This window comes from Carcharhinus amblyrhynchos, chromosome 24, assembly GCF_965287045.1.
Source record: "Carcharhinus amblyrhynchos chromosome 24, sCarAmb.v2.hapA, whole genome shotgun sequence".
NCBI classification, from domain to species: Eukaryota; Metazoa; Chordata; class Chondrichthyes; order Carcharhiniformes; family Carcharhinidae; genus Carcharhinus; species Carcharhinus amblyrhynchos.
Window position 1 is genome coordinate 26,278,107 of NC_137347.1, and position 14,612 is coordinate 26,292,718.

The following is a 14,612-nucleotide window of genomic DNA, read 5'->3' on the forward strand; positions in this document are numbered from 1 at the left end:
GTCTATTCTTTCTCGAATCTGTTGATTGATTCTGCCTCCACTGCAGTATACTAAAGAGGAGATCGTTTGCTTGTCCCTACATTGTCAGTCTTCAATCTTGGCTTTACAATTTTTGATGCAATCATATCAGTGGGTATTAGTTCTCAGAGCAGCTGACTTTTAAATCTTATCATTAACCACACTGTTTAAGTGATGAAGGATGTTCTCTCCATTTACATATAATAGCACAAGATAGGAAAAGAATAAAACAGCATGTGTGATGTCAACCCAGATGGTTCTTGCAAGTAGCAAGAATTCTTCCCCAGTGTGGGCAGCACAGTGGTTAGCACTGCTGCCCCACAGTGCCAGGGACCCAGATTCGATTCCCAGCCTGGCTCACTGTCCATGCAGACTCTGCATATGCTCCCAGTGTCACAAGCAGGCTTACATTAACAATGCATCAAAGTTATTGTGAAAACAATACTCCCAGTGTCTGCATCTGTTTCCTGAGTGCTCCGGTTTCCCCTCTGAAAGACGTGCTGATTAGGTGTATTGACCATGCTAAATTCTCCCTCAGCGTATCCGAACAGGCACCAGAGTGTGGCGACTAGGGATTGTCATAATAACTTCAATGCACTGTTAATGTAAGTTTGCTTGTGACACCAATAAATAAACTTCTAAACTTGAAGTTTTCGGGCTACTTAGTAACCTTTATGTAGATACTCAGCAGCACCATAAAAGCAAACTTAAGGAACTGGAGGTTGACAAGATAGTAACAAAAGCAGTTTGCAACATAGATTCAAATATTGGATGCTGGGGCAAAAATGGCACAAAAGTTTGGGTGTAATGGCATGTAATATTTCAGTAAAACATTCAGCTTACTGTCCTTTTCAAGCAAGATCCCCACAGCCACTATCAAGCATACATCAGATATTATTCTGTTCATCAGACCATATAATCAGCCACATAAAAAACCAATTCATTTTTAATTAACTTCATTCATTATGTGCAAAGAAAAAGACAGCAAGAAAATTTCAGCTACAGAATAAAACTGTAAAAGCAGATAGGAGTGTGATAATAGATACAAAGCATAAACTTAATGGGAAATTAGGCTTAAAGAGAACAAATTAAGAAAATGTGTTAATAATTCCATGGTAAAGCTACGAAGACTCCTGCAAAAGCACCATTTTAGAATATTCATTGGACATTACACAAAAAACATACAAAATTCAATCTGCTTGTGACACAGAAAATGAGAACAGTTAATCCAACAATTTTTCTTTCTCCCCATCAACTTCTATTTTACGACCATTCCAATGGGATATCTTTTCCACCTACCAATTATTAATGGCAAGATAATGATTCTTGCATCTCCTTTTGGCTGGGTATTGATGATGTATGTTTTTAGCCTTATCAATAGAAAACTGTTAAATAAGGTCAGTTTCTTTCAGCCACATCAAGGGCCTTCCAATGCATCTGAACTGGTTATGAACTCAGCTATCAAAGGTAAAAAGCTGGGTCTAAGCTAAGGCAAAAGTCTCTCAAACTCTAAGGCAACAGTGCAGCCAGGGTTGATCAATTCTAAAAGTGCTGCACTTTCACCTGTAGTGGATGCTTTGCAAAATAAATACTTGGCTGCTGCGATGCAAAGAAGCAAATTTTATTTCAAAAAGAATTTAATAAAATCCACGCTTGCTACTCAAATTCTGATAAATAAAATGATTCCTGACCAATATGCTGTCATGCTTAGGGACAGCAGCTGGTTTTTCTACTTGGGAGATAATGCTTCGATGTCTGCATTCATAGAATGCAGAATCTAAATTAATAGCAATAAACATTCAGTGGCCAAATCCAGTATGAAACTGAGCACAAACTAATACAAAACACTAGCATGTTAGATCATTCCAAAAAATATTTATTAAACAAAATTACTTCCTCAATTTTTAATTAACAATTGCACCCAAGCATCTCAGGTGACTACATGTTCAATTCATATCACAAGAATGCAAAACAGTCAATTAGCCCACCCAAGCTTCTCACTCAGACCCCAACATTCCCACATGATTTATTCTGAATGTTCCTCATGTATCTCCCTCCAATATCCATTAGATGTACATTCAGATGCTGATGCTTTCAAAGCAGAGTTTCAGAAAGGAATTAATTTTCATAGAACCCTACAACGCAGAAGGGGGCTGTTTGGCCCACTGAGCCTACATTGACTCTCCAACCGAGTATCTTTCCTGCCCAACCTCGAAACCCCACCCATTTATCCTGCTAATCCCTCTAACCTACACACGTTAGGACAATTTAGCATGGCCAATCCACCTAACCTGCACATCTTTTGACTGTGGGGAGAAACCAGAGCACCCAAAAGAAACCCATGCAGACATGGGGACAACATGCAATCTCCACACAGACTGACAGTCACCCAACGCTGGAATCGAAGCCGGATCCCTGGAGCTATGAGGCAGCATTGCTAACCACTGTGCCGCCCACTTTGTTAAGTACGTAATCAGCAAAGCTCAGATTCCAGGACATTGGATGTTTGAATCTAAAACCCATTAGATTTTGAGGTACTGCAAGAGAGAAAAATGGCCAGGGCTATAGTTTAAATTGGGATACAATTTCATAATGTAAAGTTAAAGTTGTTGGTGTCGTGTAAACTGGGATAGAGGTTTGGTGATATACAGTTGAGTATCTCCTTAAGTCTTGTAGAAAAGAGCCTCTAGGTTTTAAAAAAAAGACTATTCATAAATAGTACTTCGCATCACCGCATGCCACTTCTGTTTCACAACAGTACAGTATAATACTGTGAAATGAGAGAAGTGCCTATTTGCGAGTTCACCATGTTCCAGGGAGCTTACATACCAACTAGAATTTAAATAGTCGATGATCTCTCTATCAACTGATAACACTATAATTGTATGACATTTAACATATGTTATCATAGGGAGCAAGACTATAATTTACTTCAGCATCAAGTATTTTTAAACAAGATTATTAACATGTAGAGGTCTGCACTATAATTCACTTATTCTTTCATCTCCAACTCTACTTGCTCTGCAACAGTAGAACAGTGCCAGACAGGAGAAAACTGAGCGTGGGTTGCTCACAGCTCCTTGGTTGCAGTCAATGCCACTTCTGTGATCAGCCCACACTCTGTGCATTCTCAATTGATATGCTTTCTAGTTTCTGTTCCTTCATAGTCCCTTCCTCCTCCTCCAAGCTAGAACTTAGTGTTATCGTACTCTAGCCCATTTAGTGAGATAACCAAGTGATAAAACCTTGTAGGTGGATTGACGGGACATGCTTATCTTCCACTTCACTTGCATACTGCCACCTGTGCCATCTACTGTAGCAGTGGCTTTTCTGAAAAATAGCTGCACAACTTGGATAACAATGTCATAGATTTTCAGCCCAGGGGGATGTCAATTGGCCCATTGTTTTGTACTAACTCTGAAAAAGATATCCACTTAGTCTCATTTCCCTGTCTTTTTGTTTGTTCTTTCATGGAGAGTGGGAGTCGCTAGCAAGGCCAGCTTTTGTTGCCCTTGACTAGAGTGGGACGCTAGACCTTTTCAAAAGGACAATTAAGCGTTAACTGCGTTGCTGTGGATCTGAAGTCACACGTAGGCCAGACCAGGTGAGGACACCGGATTTTCTTTACTGAAAGACATTAGCGAATCAAACGGTAGCTTCAAGGAACCATCACCAAGTCAAGCTTTATAGTCCAGATTAATTAACTGAATTTAAATTCCATCGGCTGCCCTGGTGGGATTTGAACGCAGAGCATTAGCCCAGTTCACCATCTCTCCCTTATAACATTTTCCTCTATTCCTCATAGCATTTGCCCTCAAGAAGGTGGTAGTGAACCAGCTTCTTGAACCATTGCAGTCCATGAGGTATAGTGCTGTTAGGGAGTGGGGAGTTGGGGGGGGGGGGGGGGGTGCGCGCGGCGGTGGGGGGGGAGGTGTGTGCGCGTGGTGTGTGTTCCCGAGCGACAGTGAAGGAAGTCATGGTTTGTCTTGCCATCACCGTAGAGCATTTGATGTGCACACCAGTCCCCTTTGTAAAAACGTTTTTTCTCATCCCACCACTTTTTTTTAAAAAAATGCTCTTAAATGTGTGCCATTTTGCTATTAAACAATGGCAATTTTCCTCCTGCTTTTATCTTGGAAATACCTTCAGAAGTTTGGAACAGATCTTATCAGATATCCTCTGAACTATGTGCAAGATGAAAGCAAGGATATGTAACTAAAGGAACTTGGGTAATTTTGCTAAAGCAGACAATCTCTTTTGCTCCTCTGGAAATAGACCACCTGCTGTGGCCAGAGACTGATCTCAGGGCCAAATAAGATACCAAGGCTCTGAATAATCTGGAGTAGTCTCAGACAGTTGCCAGGAAGAGAGACAGAAACAATGGATAATGAACAGATGGGACTGAACAGTCTTCCAAATATTTAATTGGAGGATATTTTGCTCATTCAGTACTGGACATCGGCCAAATCGCCTGACAACTTTAGAGTTAAAAGGAGGAATCATGAGGAGTGATGGCAAGGAAGAGCCAGGTGCTGCAGTGTACATGTGGAAACTTACATATTTTAATACGATTCAGAGGGTAGCACGTAGATGAGAAGTAGAACAGGACCAAGCGTAGATTCTTCAGGGACGCCAGAGATAACTGTGTGGAAGAAGACGACTCATGCACAGTGAAAAGGAATTTGCATTGGACAATCTTTGGACATCCCATTGTGCCTCGCAGCTAATCAAGTACTTCTCATAATGCAGCCATGTTTGGTTGCATAAGAACCACAGTGGCTCAGCAAAGCAGACCTCCGAAATCAGAAAGAGTTAGGAAACACACAAGGATCCCAAATATCACTTGGAAATTATTTTGCTTTAAACATAAGAACATAAGAAATAGGAGCAGGAGTACGCCAACTAGCCCTTCGAGCCTGCCCCGCCATTCAATAAGATCATGGCTGATCTGTCTTGGCTCAGCTCCACATTCCCGCCCTCTCCCCATAACCCTTAATCCCCTCTCTTATCAAAAACCCATCAACCCGCGTCTTAAAAATATTTAGCGAGGTAGCCTCAACCACTTCAACGGGCAGAGAATTCCAGAGATTCACCACCCTTTGAGTGAAGAAGTTCCTCCTCAACTCCGTTCTAAACCGCCCCCCCTTGATCTTGAGGCTGTCTGGGCACTCTTCAAAATCTTCCACTTCTATTGGAACACAAAGCAACATTTCTGAAAAAGCCAGTTATTTCTTGCTAGTTTTTTTCTCACCTCAACAGTTGCAAATTTACTACTAGCAGCCAACCTACATAGTATTAACATATAATCAAACCCACAAGATGTCTATTTGCAGCTATCAGATTCTGTGATCCAAAAGATATCCAACTTATATGCTGCATAGTGTAATGCCCCTCCTTTATCACAATGCAGCATCCAATTTACCATGAACAAATCCAATGTGAATGTCAGTTCACTTATTGTAATCGAAATTAGAAACAAGTTTACATTTGATTTTTTCAGATGATTTCCTTGTCTTCGTCAACCATCATGGGCTACATGATGATACAGTGGTTAGCAGTGCAGCTTAACAGCACTGTGGGCGCACCTACACTTCAGTGACTGCAGCGGTTCAAGAAGTTGGTTCACCCACCATCTTCAAGGGCAAGTGCGATAAAGATCAGAGGACAATGCTACAAAGGGGAGATGGTGGTGTGGGACTCAGCTCCAATTCCAGCCTGTTTGAAGGTTGCACATTCTCCCCGCATCTGAGTGGGTTTCCTTCGGGTGCTCCAGTTTCCTCCCACAGTCCAAAGACTTGCAGGTTAGGTGGATTGACCATGCCAAATTGCTCCTTCGTGTTCCAAGATGGGTAGGTTAAGTGGATTAGTTGTAGTAAATGTGTGGGTTTGCACGAATAGGGCAGGGGAAATGGCCTGGAGAAGATACTGTCAGAAAGCTGGTGCAGATCTGATGGGCTGAATAGCCTCCTTCTGCACCGTAGGGATTTTATGATAAAGAAACAGAAAAATTACAGCAGAAAAGTCAAAATTAAATAAAAGTGACATAAGAGAAACAATTTACATGATCAATATACTCTTAATGTTATTCTTGGAAAATTTCCACATTCTGTTTTTCCACTTCCCAAGAAAGGAAATTGAAATAACTAGGCAAGTATTGCAAGTATCACTAATTTTTTTATTGATTGCACCAAGCAGGGAGTCAGCCTTGGATACTTATGTTGCTGATTCGGTCAAGTCCTTATTAGCAATGTCTGCATATATACAGACACTCAAGATCCTTACGATACCTCACAATTGCCTTTTAATCCATTGAAGCCTCTAATGAGATTCCCAGAAAAGGGCTGCATTCATTACAGTTTACGCTCATGTGAAGTGTGCTTGTTATCCAATGAGCAAAGACATTTCAGCCTGACTGATCAGCAGTGAGTTATTTTAGGTGATAATCTCTTTAAATTCTCATCACCAAACATCCCTGGATAATTGGATTGATTCAGGAAGGAGTCAATGCAAAAAATCACCTCTTCCATCAAGAGAGAAAAACTTCTGGTGAAGTAACATCTGTGCAGTGGCAACAGTTCTGAGTTATTTCCCTGGCCACTGCAATGAAAAAAAACACCACATCCCCACCAAGTTTTTAATTGTCCATGTAACATTTCCAGTTTTATTGTTCTGAGATTTAAAGGACCATCTTCTGTGCTGTCTGAAGCACAGTAGTGAGGGTGAAGCGTGGAAGTGTAAACATGCATCAGGGACTCAGATGAAACATGTCCACATTCATCCAATACCACACAACAAAAAGAAACATTAAGTGCACCTCTTGGAATGCTTGATGTCAAATTATCATTTACTGATCCCTGGATATATAATTACGCTATGCGGTATAGGCAGTCTGAAACACCCCTTCCTTTCATATTTGTGACATATCCAGTTATAAAAAATAGATTTTAATAATGCTTGCAGAAAATTATTGTTCCTTTCTAATGTTCCTATTCACCTTGGAAATGATTTAATTTAATTTTTGTAACATCTATCAAATGTTACTGGCAAAATAAACCCCAACAATTCAATATTGCTCTCAATTCACTCAACCATGGATCTGCCTCAAATTTGTTTTGACCGATTTTTTTTCCTTTATTCCTTCCTCTTGGGCAACATGGTGGCACAATGGTTAGCACTGCTGCCTCACCACCAGTGTCCCAGGTTCAATTCCTGTCTTTGGTCACAGTCTACAGCAAGTTTGCACATTCTCCCCATGTCTGCCTGGGTTTCCTCTGGTTCCCTCCCATAGTCCAAAGATGTGCAGGTTAGGTTGATTGACCATGCTAAATTGACCCTAGTGTTGGGGGATTAGCAGGGTAAATGTGTGGGACTCTGGGAATAGGGTCTGGGTGGGATTGTGGTCAGTGCAGGCTTGATGGGCCGAATGGCCTCCTTCTTAACTATAGGGATTCTATGATTCTTATTGTGGTCCTATCTGGACAGCATGAATCCTCTTGCACTTCACAATCAGTAGCCATTCTTCACCTGCACAGTGATTGTTATTCGCTGAGAGAATCATTATTGCCCATCTGTTCATATCTAATGTTAACTGATTAGCAATCAGATCCAATTATTTTTATTCCTCCCCCCACCATCCTAAGCCAGGGAATTTTTTAAATTGGTATTTTATTTCTAATCAAAAAAGCCAATTCCAATTTAACCCAATCATGGTCTTCACATGAGGGACAAACCAGATTCAAGCTGACAAGACAAGATTACACATCCCACCTTGGACTCGATCAAACTTGGTACATTGCATCCCCTCCCAGGCTTGATCTAACGCTTCATCTTAGCCAAAAGGCCAAGATGGTTTTGAAAAGTTGCATCAGGTAAAGCCTTGATTTAACCTTGTTGGTTATCCTGGCCCTTCACTCTACCCTACTATGGGCAAACCACGATCCCAGGCAGTGACACACCCCCATACAATGGGTCAGTCTTGTCCCCTGTCTGATCACAGTTTCACCCCCCTGCCAGGTAGGCATCGAAACCAATTGTAGCGCTACCAAAACCATTGCGTGGACTGAGATTGGATTGAAAAAAAATCCTAACGTTTTTGTGCACTGCCCCATTAAACCCCTTAAATAGCAGTGAATGTATCAGTTAGGTCACTCCAGCCTAGCCTCATAACTTAACCCTTTAAGCCCTGGTATTTTGTTGAATCGCTATCATAGAACAATTTACTTTGGCTTGATTATCTGTAGTGGAAAACAGTGACAATTTAAATCACCTTATCAAAGTAATGTTAAGCTCATGACTGAATTGTCAAATCTGTTGAAGGGTGCATTTGTTTTGGTTGTACAAATACTCATCGGAGCTGTTGGCCTGCAGCCAAGGCAGCTATTTAGCACCCGGTTACACACATGACCCCCAGGAACATAAACTGCGAAAATTTGACAAGTGTTGCTTGATAGCTGGTTGTTTCTAAATATATACTCATTTAAAAGTGACAGAATCATCTGTGCACACAAACACACGGAGATAATCCGTATGCCTGGTAAAGACAGCCAGATGTCATGTCATTTCAGAAAACGCTGAGGGATAAGAGGTGGTGGCTGCTGCAGTGATTTACAGGCCAAAGTGCAAGAGCGAACTGTAGTACAGTCACCGTGGTAACAACAGAAAAAAGTGAACAAAAAGCCTGAGACTCTTATGACCCATTGTATTTCAATATTGTCCACTCATATTCATAAACACAATAAAGCCTTCATTTTACTCTGCTCTTAACTCCAACCCAAAGGATACTTGGGTTTGTGGAAAGCAATTCAACTCAACTACTGAAAATGACAAAAGTAGAACTTGGACCAGATTATGTCCATTTTACTGGGTGTAACAAGACCCAATTTTGGGGAACTAACATCCTTCCCCCCTTCAAAGATCTATGAAAAAATATCCAAAATTGGATCGGATCAGTTTGCCACCTGAAATACCTTGCTTTCTAAAATGACAAGTTAATACCAGTTTTAGAATCCCCTCACCAAACGGATCTACAATAAAGAGTAGTCAACCTCGGTCCATTCCCAGTTGTTCAGAATATTGTGGAGGGCTGCTGCAGTTCCATCCTCACCTGCTTTCAGCCAGGGGACTGTTTCTAGTGAGGTAGGCGACATGAATTTCAAAGCAGCATAAGGGTGAGATGCCTGTGGAGGTACAATGAGTGACAGTACTTAGCCCCAGTTCACATCCAACTTGGGACACACCTTGGGTCTCCCAGTTTTGGGTGCGCTGCAGCTGAATTTCACAACTAAAATGAGCAACCACCATATTTCCATTCCAGTTTCCTAGAGGCCAATTCCAGCGATTTCACCCAGCACAAATCAGCTGCCTTTGCCTTAACGTACATCCTCGTCATGTGAGATAAACGGGTCAAAACTGTTCAGTATACCTAAGATACGTTCAACTTAACTGTTAAATATCACCAGTTATTGTCTTTGCATCTTACATATTTTAGTTAAAATGATTAAAGAGCAGTACTTTTAATTTTGCTACCTTTACAGGCAAATTATATTGTAATCCATACTCTACTTAATTTTGCTCTCTAAGATACCCAGACCACATTTCTACCCCAGCCAAAAAGTGGGGCATGCAATCTTTTTTCCCCACTGTCAGGGTCAGATGTTAGAAAATCTTGGAAAAAATTTCTATTGACTTACATCCCAAGAGGTAACAAGTCAGGAAAGATTGACCAGGCTGGGGGCTTTCGTTTCTCGAAGAGATAGGCCAAAGGTGACCAGATTAAGAAAGGGTTTAAATAAGATAAACTCAGAGCAAAGAATACAAACAAGATCATTGTGTTACTTATAAGGGATGATGGTTGCTGGGCAATGATAAACATACAAAGAGCACATTGTAAACTGCAGCAATTGTTTACTCCTGTCTGATACAAAAGTAAAACGGGAAAGGTGGCCAAACCATGGTTTACAAGGGAAATCAGAGATTGTATTAGATCCAAGGAAGAAGCGTACAAATTTGCTAGAAAAAAAAACAGACCTGAGGATTGGGAGTTATTTAGAATTTAGTACAGTAGGGCCAAGAGACTGATTAAGAATGAGAAAATAGAGTACGACAGTAAGCATGAGGGGAACAAAAAAAAACTGACTGTAAATGTTTCTATAAGTATATGAATTTAAAAAAATTGGTGAAGTCAAATGTAGGTCCCTTACAGTCAGAAGCAGGGGAATTTATAATGGGGAACAAAGAAATGTCAAACTAAATACATACCTTGGTTCTGCCTTCACAATGGAGGACACAAATAAGGTACTGGAAGTGTTGGGGAACACAGGGTTTAACGAGAGGGAGGAACTGAAGGAAGTCAGTATCAGTGGAGAAATGGTTTGGGGATTTTGACGAAATTGAAGGCTGATAAATTTCAAGGGCCTGATAACCTACACCTCAGTAGTTAAGCAAGTGGCCCTAAAAATACTAGTTATCTTCCAAGATTCCTTAACAGTTTCTATAAATGGAGGGTAGCTAATGTACCCCCACTATTTAAAAATAATAGAGAAAAAATGGGAAACTTGTAGATGATGCAAAGCTGGGTGGATGGGTGAGCTGTTAGAACGATACAGAGATATATTTGGACCAGTGTGGAGTAACTGGGGCAAATGCAGTATAATAAGTGTGACGTTATCCACTTTGGTAGCAAAACAGGAAGGCAAATTGTTATCCAAATGGTCATAAATTGAGAGGGGAATTTGCAACAATACCTAGGCTGTCCTCATACACCTGTTGCTGTACCTGCATGCTTGCCTTCAGCAAACTGTAAAGAAGGCAAATGGTATGTTGGCCTTCACATCAAGGGGATTTGAGTACAGGAACAAAAATAAGAAATAGGAGCAGGAGTAGGCCATCTAGGCCCTCAAGCCTGCTCCTCAATTCAATAAAATCATGGCTGATCTGAAGTGGATCAGTTCCACTTTCCCGCCTGCTCCCCGTAACTTCTGAAATATCTTGCTCCAATTATACAGGACCTTGGTGAGGCCACACCTGGAATATTGTGAGCAGTTTTGGTCTCCTTATCCGAGGAAGGATGTTCTTGCTCTAGTGGGTGTGGAGCAAAGATTTATCAGACTGATTCCTGGGATGCCAGGACTAACGCACAAGGAGAGAGCGAGTCAAACAGGATTATACTTGCTGAAGTTCAGAAGAATGAGGGCGGGATCTCCTAGAAACCTATAAAATTCTATTACGACTGAAAAAGAGTAGATACAGAAAGGATTTTCCTGATGGTGGAGTAGTCCAAAACCAGGAATCACAGTCTAAGGATAAGGGGTAAATCTTTTAGGACTGAGAGGAGGAGAAAGTTGGGGAAATTAGAATGTTCAGCACAGATACAACCTACATAAATATTCAATATTCCTCCATCTCCACTAGAAAGGATGTCACTCCCAATGGCAAGGCTGAGCTAGTTAAAGCATTGTGTGGGGAAATCAGAGGTTAGAATCTGTTCCCTATCACTGTGGGCACAGCACTGCTATAATTAACTAATAAAAGTAATACTTCATAATAACAACACATATGGAAAAATAAAGTAGGGAGGGGGGTGGTGAGAGAAGAGAAAGGGGGCACAAAATCATTATTGCGACCACCATGAAACATGTATATAATGTTAATGTACATATCATCCAGGAGAAATACTTCCTCCATTGTGTCTCTTGGAAACTTGGTCTAAGGAACAATGATAAGGACTAACAGAAACAAGCAACTGCAGAATGCTAAAAAAGACTTGATTTGCAGTCTAGCACTGGTGCATCGAAAAAAGGAAAAATGTGAATCCTCTCAAGCACTACATTGCACAGCAGCAAGGAAATAAAAAACCTGTCTTGGAAAGCAGATTAACGACACCAGAAATGTTGTACTGAGAGAATTTAGAGGACCAGAGGGCATATGGTTAAGTTAACAATAAATAAATTTAGCACAAGTCATCAGTTTTTTTTTATTAAACTGAATAGGGTGCCGACTGTTCAAAAGAATTATCTGGTACACAGGATGACTGAGGCATTAAATGAAATTTGATGCTATCCTGGGAGATTTAAGTTGATTTTATCCTGGCCTTAAAGTATCAACTTCCATAACCCCATTAGCTTTGCAAAACCATAAACTTGACATCATGTGTCCTGACTCACACCAAATCCTATTCACACATCACCCCATGCTCGTTGACCTATATTCTGCTTCCAGTTAAACAACACCTTGATTTTAAAATCCTCATCCTTATTTTCAAATCCCTCCATGTCATCTCTGTAATCTCATCCAGCCTCACATCCCTCCAAGATGTCTGCATCCTTGTAATTGTGGCCTCTTAAGCATTCCTGAATTTAACTGCTGCACCGTTGGTGGACATGCCTTCAGCCGCCTGAACCCCAAGCTGTTTAGGTCAATATCTAAGCCCCTCAACCATCTACATTGTTTCCTTCCCTTAAGACTTAACTAAACTTCTCACTATCTGCCCAAATATCTCATGTGACTTGGTGCAAAACGTTGTTTTATCTGACTCCCTCCCATTAAGTGCCATTGGACATTTCATGACACCAAAAGGCACCATATAAAATACAGGTTAGTGTTATTGAAAGGGTACTGTCGGGACAATGGGCAATTATGCTAAGACCATTCAGTGAAACTAAAAATGTAACAAGTATTTGTTCCCCCTCCCCACCCTCCATTTCTTCGTTCCAAATGTGTCTTTTGAGAATTCTTCAGTTGAGCAAAGTATCCAATTTGAGAAAAATCACAATCTACCTCCTCACAGATTCACGATTCTGAACTCTCCAAAGTGACTCTGTCCCGATCTGTTATGCTCTGAGATTAAACTCTTTCCATCTTTATAGCAACAGTTCCCAGCCTGTGAAAGAAGTCGGATAGAAAAATTGTTAGTGGAACGAAGTGACGCCACTGATACAGTTTCTTTTCATTCAGTTCTGTTTTTCTTACCTTCATTCTTTAATGTGTTATTCTTGCAGTGTACCATTTTACAATCATGAACTGTGCAACGAGTGTATGAGAAATCCTCAAAGGTGTACTGCTGCACCAATACACTAATAACAACACATCTTTAGAGTCAACGATGGACATATTTGTAATATTAACTCTTGCATCGTCAATTGTGATATGATTAAGACAAATCTGTAAATTTGAAAAAGGATTCTCTGCAGCAGCTAGTTGCTGGTTTGATCCAACATTTGGATTTGCACACAGGTTTCCAACACTGCTTTCTATGATTGCAATTTACAGAAATGCAGCAAACCCAAGATTTTCAAATGTTTTCAGTGCACATATTGGAATGCCAGTTGTATTCAAATGGCAGCCACCATGTTCAAAAATACATTTCAGCTCTGATGATGTGGATGTGACGTAATGGCGTTGTTACTGGACTGGTGATCCATAGACCCAGGGTGATCCTTTGGTTACTTGGCTTTGAATCTCACAATGGCAGATGGTGGAATTGAAATGCAAAAAAGTGTCAATTGTCAATAACTCACATCTGGTTCACTAACATCCTTTAGTACAAAGGACAGTACAGCACAGGAACAGGCCCTCTGGCCCACCAAGCCTGCACCAACACAATGCCTTTCTAAATTAAAGACCTTTTGCCTCTACATGGTTCATATTGCTCTGTTCCCTGCCAATTCATGTATCAGTCAAGATGCCCCTTAAGCATCACTATTGTATCTGCTTCTACCACCTCCTCCAGCAATACATTCCAAGGCAGGAAATCCTTATCTCCATGTGACTCTAGTCCCAAGAAACGTGGTTGAACCTCAACTGCCCTCTAGCTTACCACGCCATATCATTCAGTTCAAGAGCTATTAAGAATGGGCAATAAATGCTGACCCAGCCGAGATACCCACATCCCATGAATGAATTATTAAAAAAATTCTTTGAACTATTCCCTGATGAATTCTAACATGGGCTACCAAAATCCAATCTTTACATGGCGCAGTATAGACTAATGTGCAGTATGGATTAATGTGCTAATACAGAATTATATTAGCAAAAACTTTCCTTATGTAATATTTGCTCAAATGATGATCATTTTTGTCCTTTTCAAAAATCGCTTTGCTTTCTGCTTTGATCTTCACTTCTGGTTTGTTCCTTTCACTGATTTAACCTTCATTTTAGCTTTTGTTATCACTTTATATTTCTGTTTGTCTCTCTTTCTCTCTCTCCCCGTCTTTCTGTTTCTGTATTTCTCTGTCTAGCTTTATCTCAATTTTGTGTCTCTCTCCAGTACCTCAATTTTAAAAAGCCTTTCCTGGGATATTCTTTCTCCTCCGTATATGCACTTCTCTTATTCCCTAGTATAAATTGATCCCTTTCAGATTGTGATTGCTGAAACGGTCTTGTCACGTGTGCAATAATCATCTCCCTGTGGCATTGCTTATGGGCATTAGAGGATATTGGATGGCTAGTGGAGAAACTAAAGAGCAAAGGCACAGAGCATTTAAATAAGGAATGGAACTGGTAGGAAGACAAAAACTGAACAATGTTGCAAAACCTCTGGATCTGTTAAAGAACAAATTCTGGATACAGGAACCACCAAAGCTTCTACTTTCTCAGAA

At 40.6% G+C, this 14,612-nt stretch overlaps 1 protein-coding gene across 3 annotated transcripts in view; it reads right to left on the minus strand.

The window, feature by feature from the left end:
- The window catches only part of LOC145357905 (cAMP-dependent protein kinase inhibitor alpha-like), a 98,701-nt gene that overhangs the window by 53,926 nt on the left and 30,163 nt on the right, over positions 1-14,612 (minus strand). For all 3 annotated transcript variants that reach the window (XM_080211467.1, XM_080211468.1, XM_080211469.1), the window contains exon 2: positions 12,793-12,895. The gene's annotated coding sequence lies outside the window, so the exon portion shown is untranslated. The remainder of the gene's footprint in view (positions 1-12,792; positions 12,896-14,612) is intronic.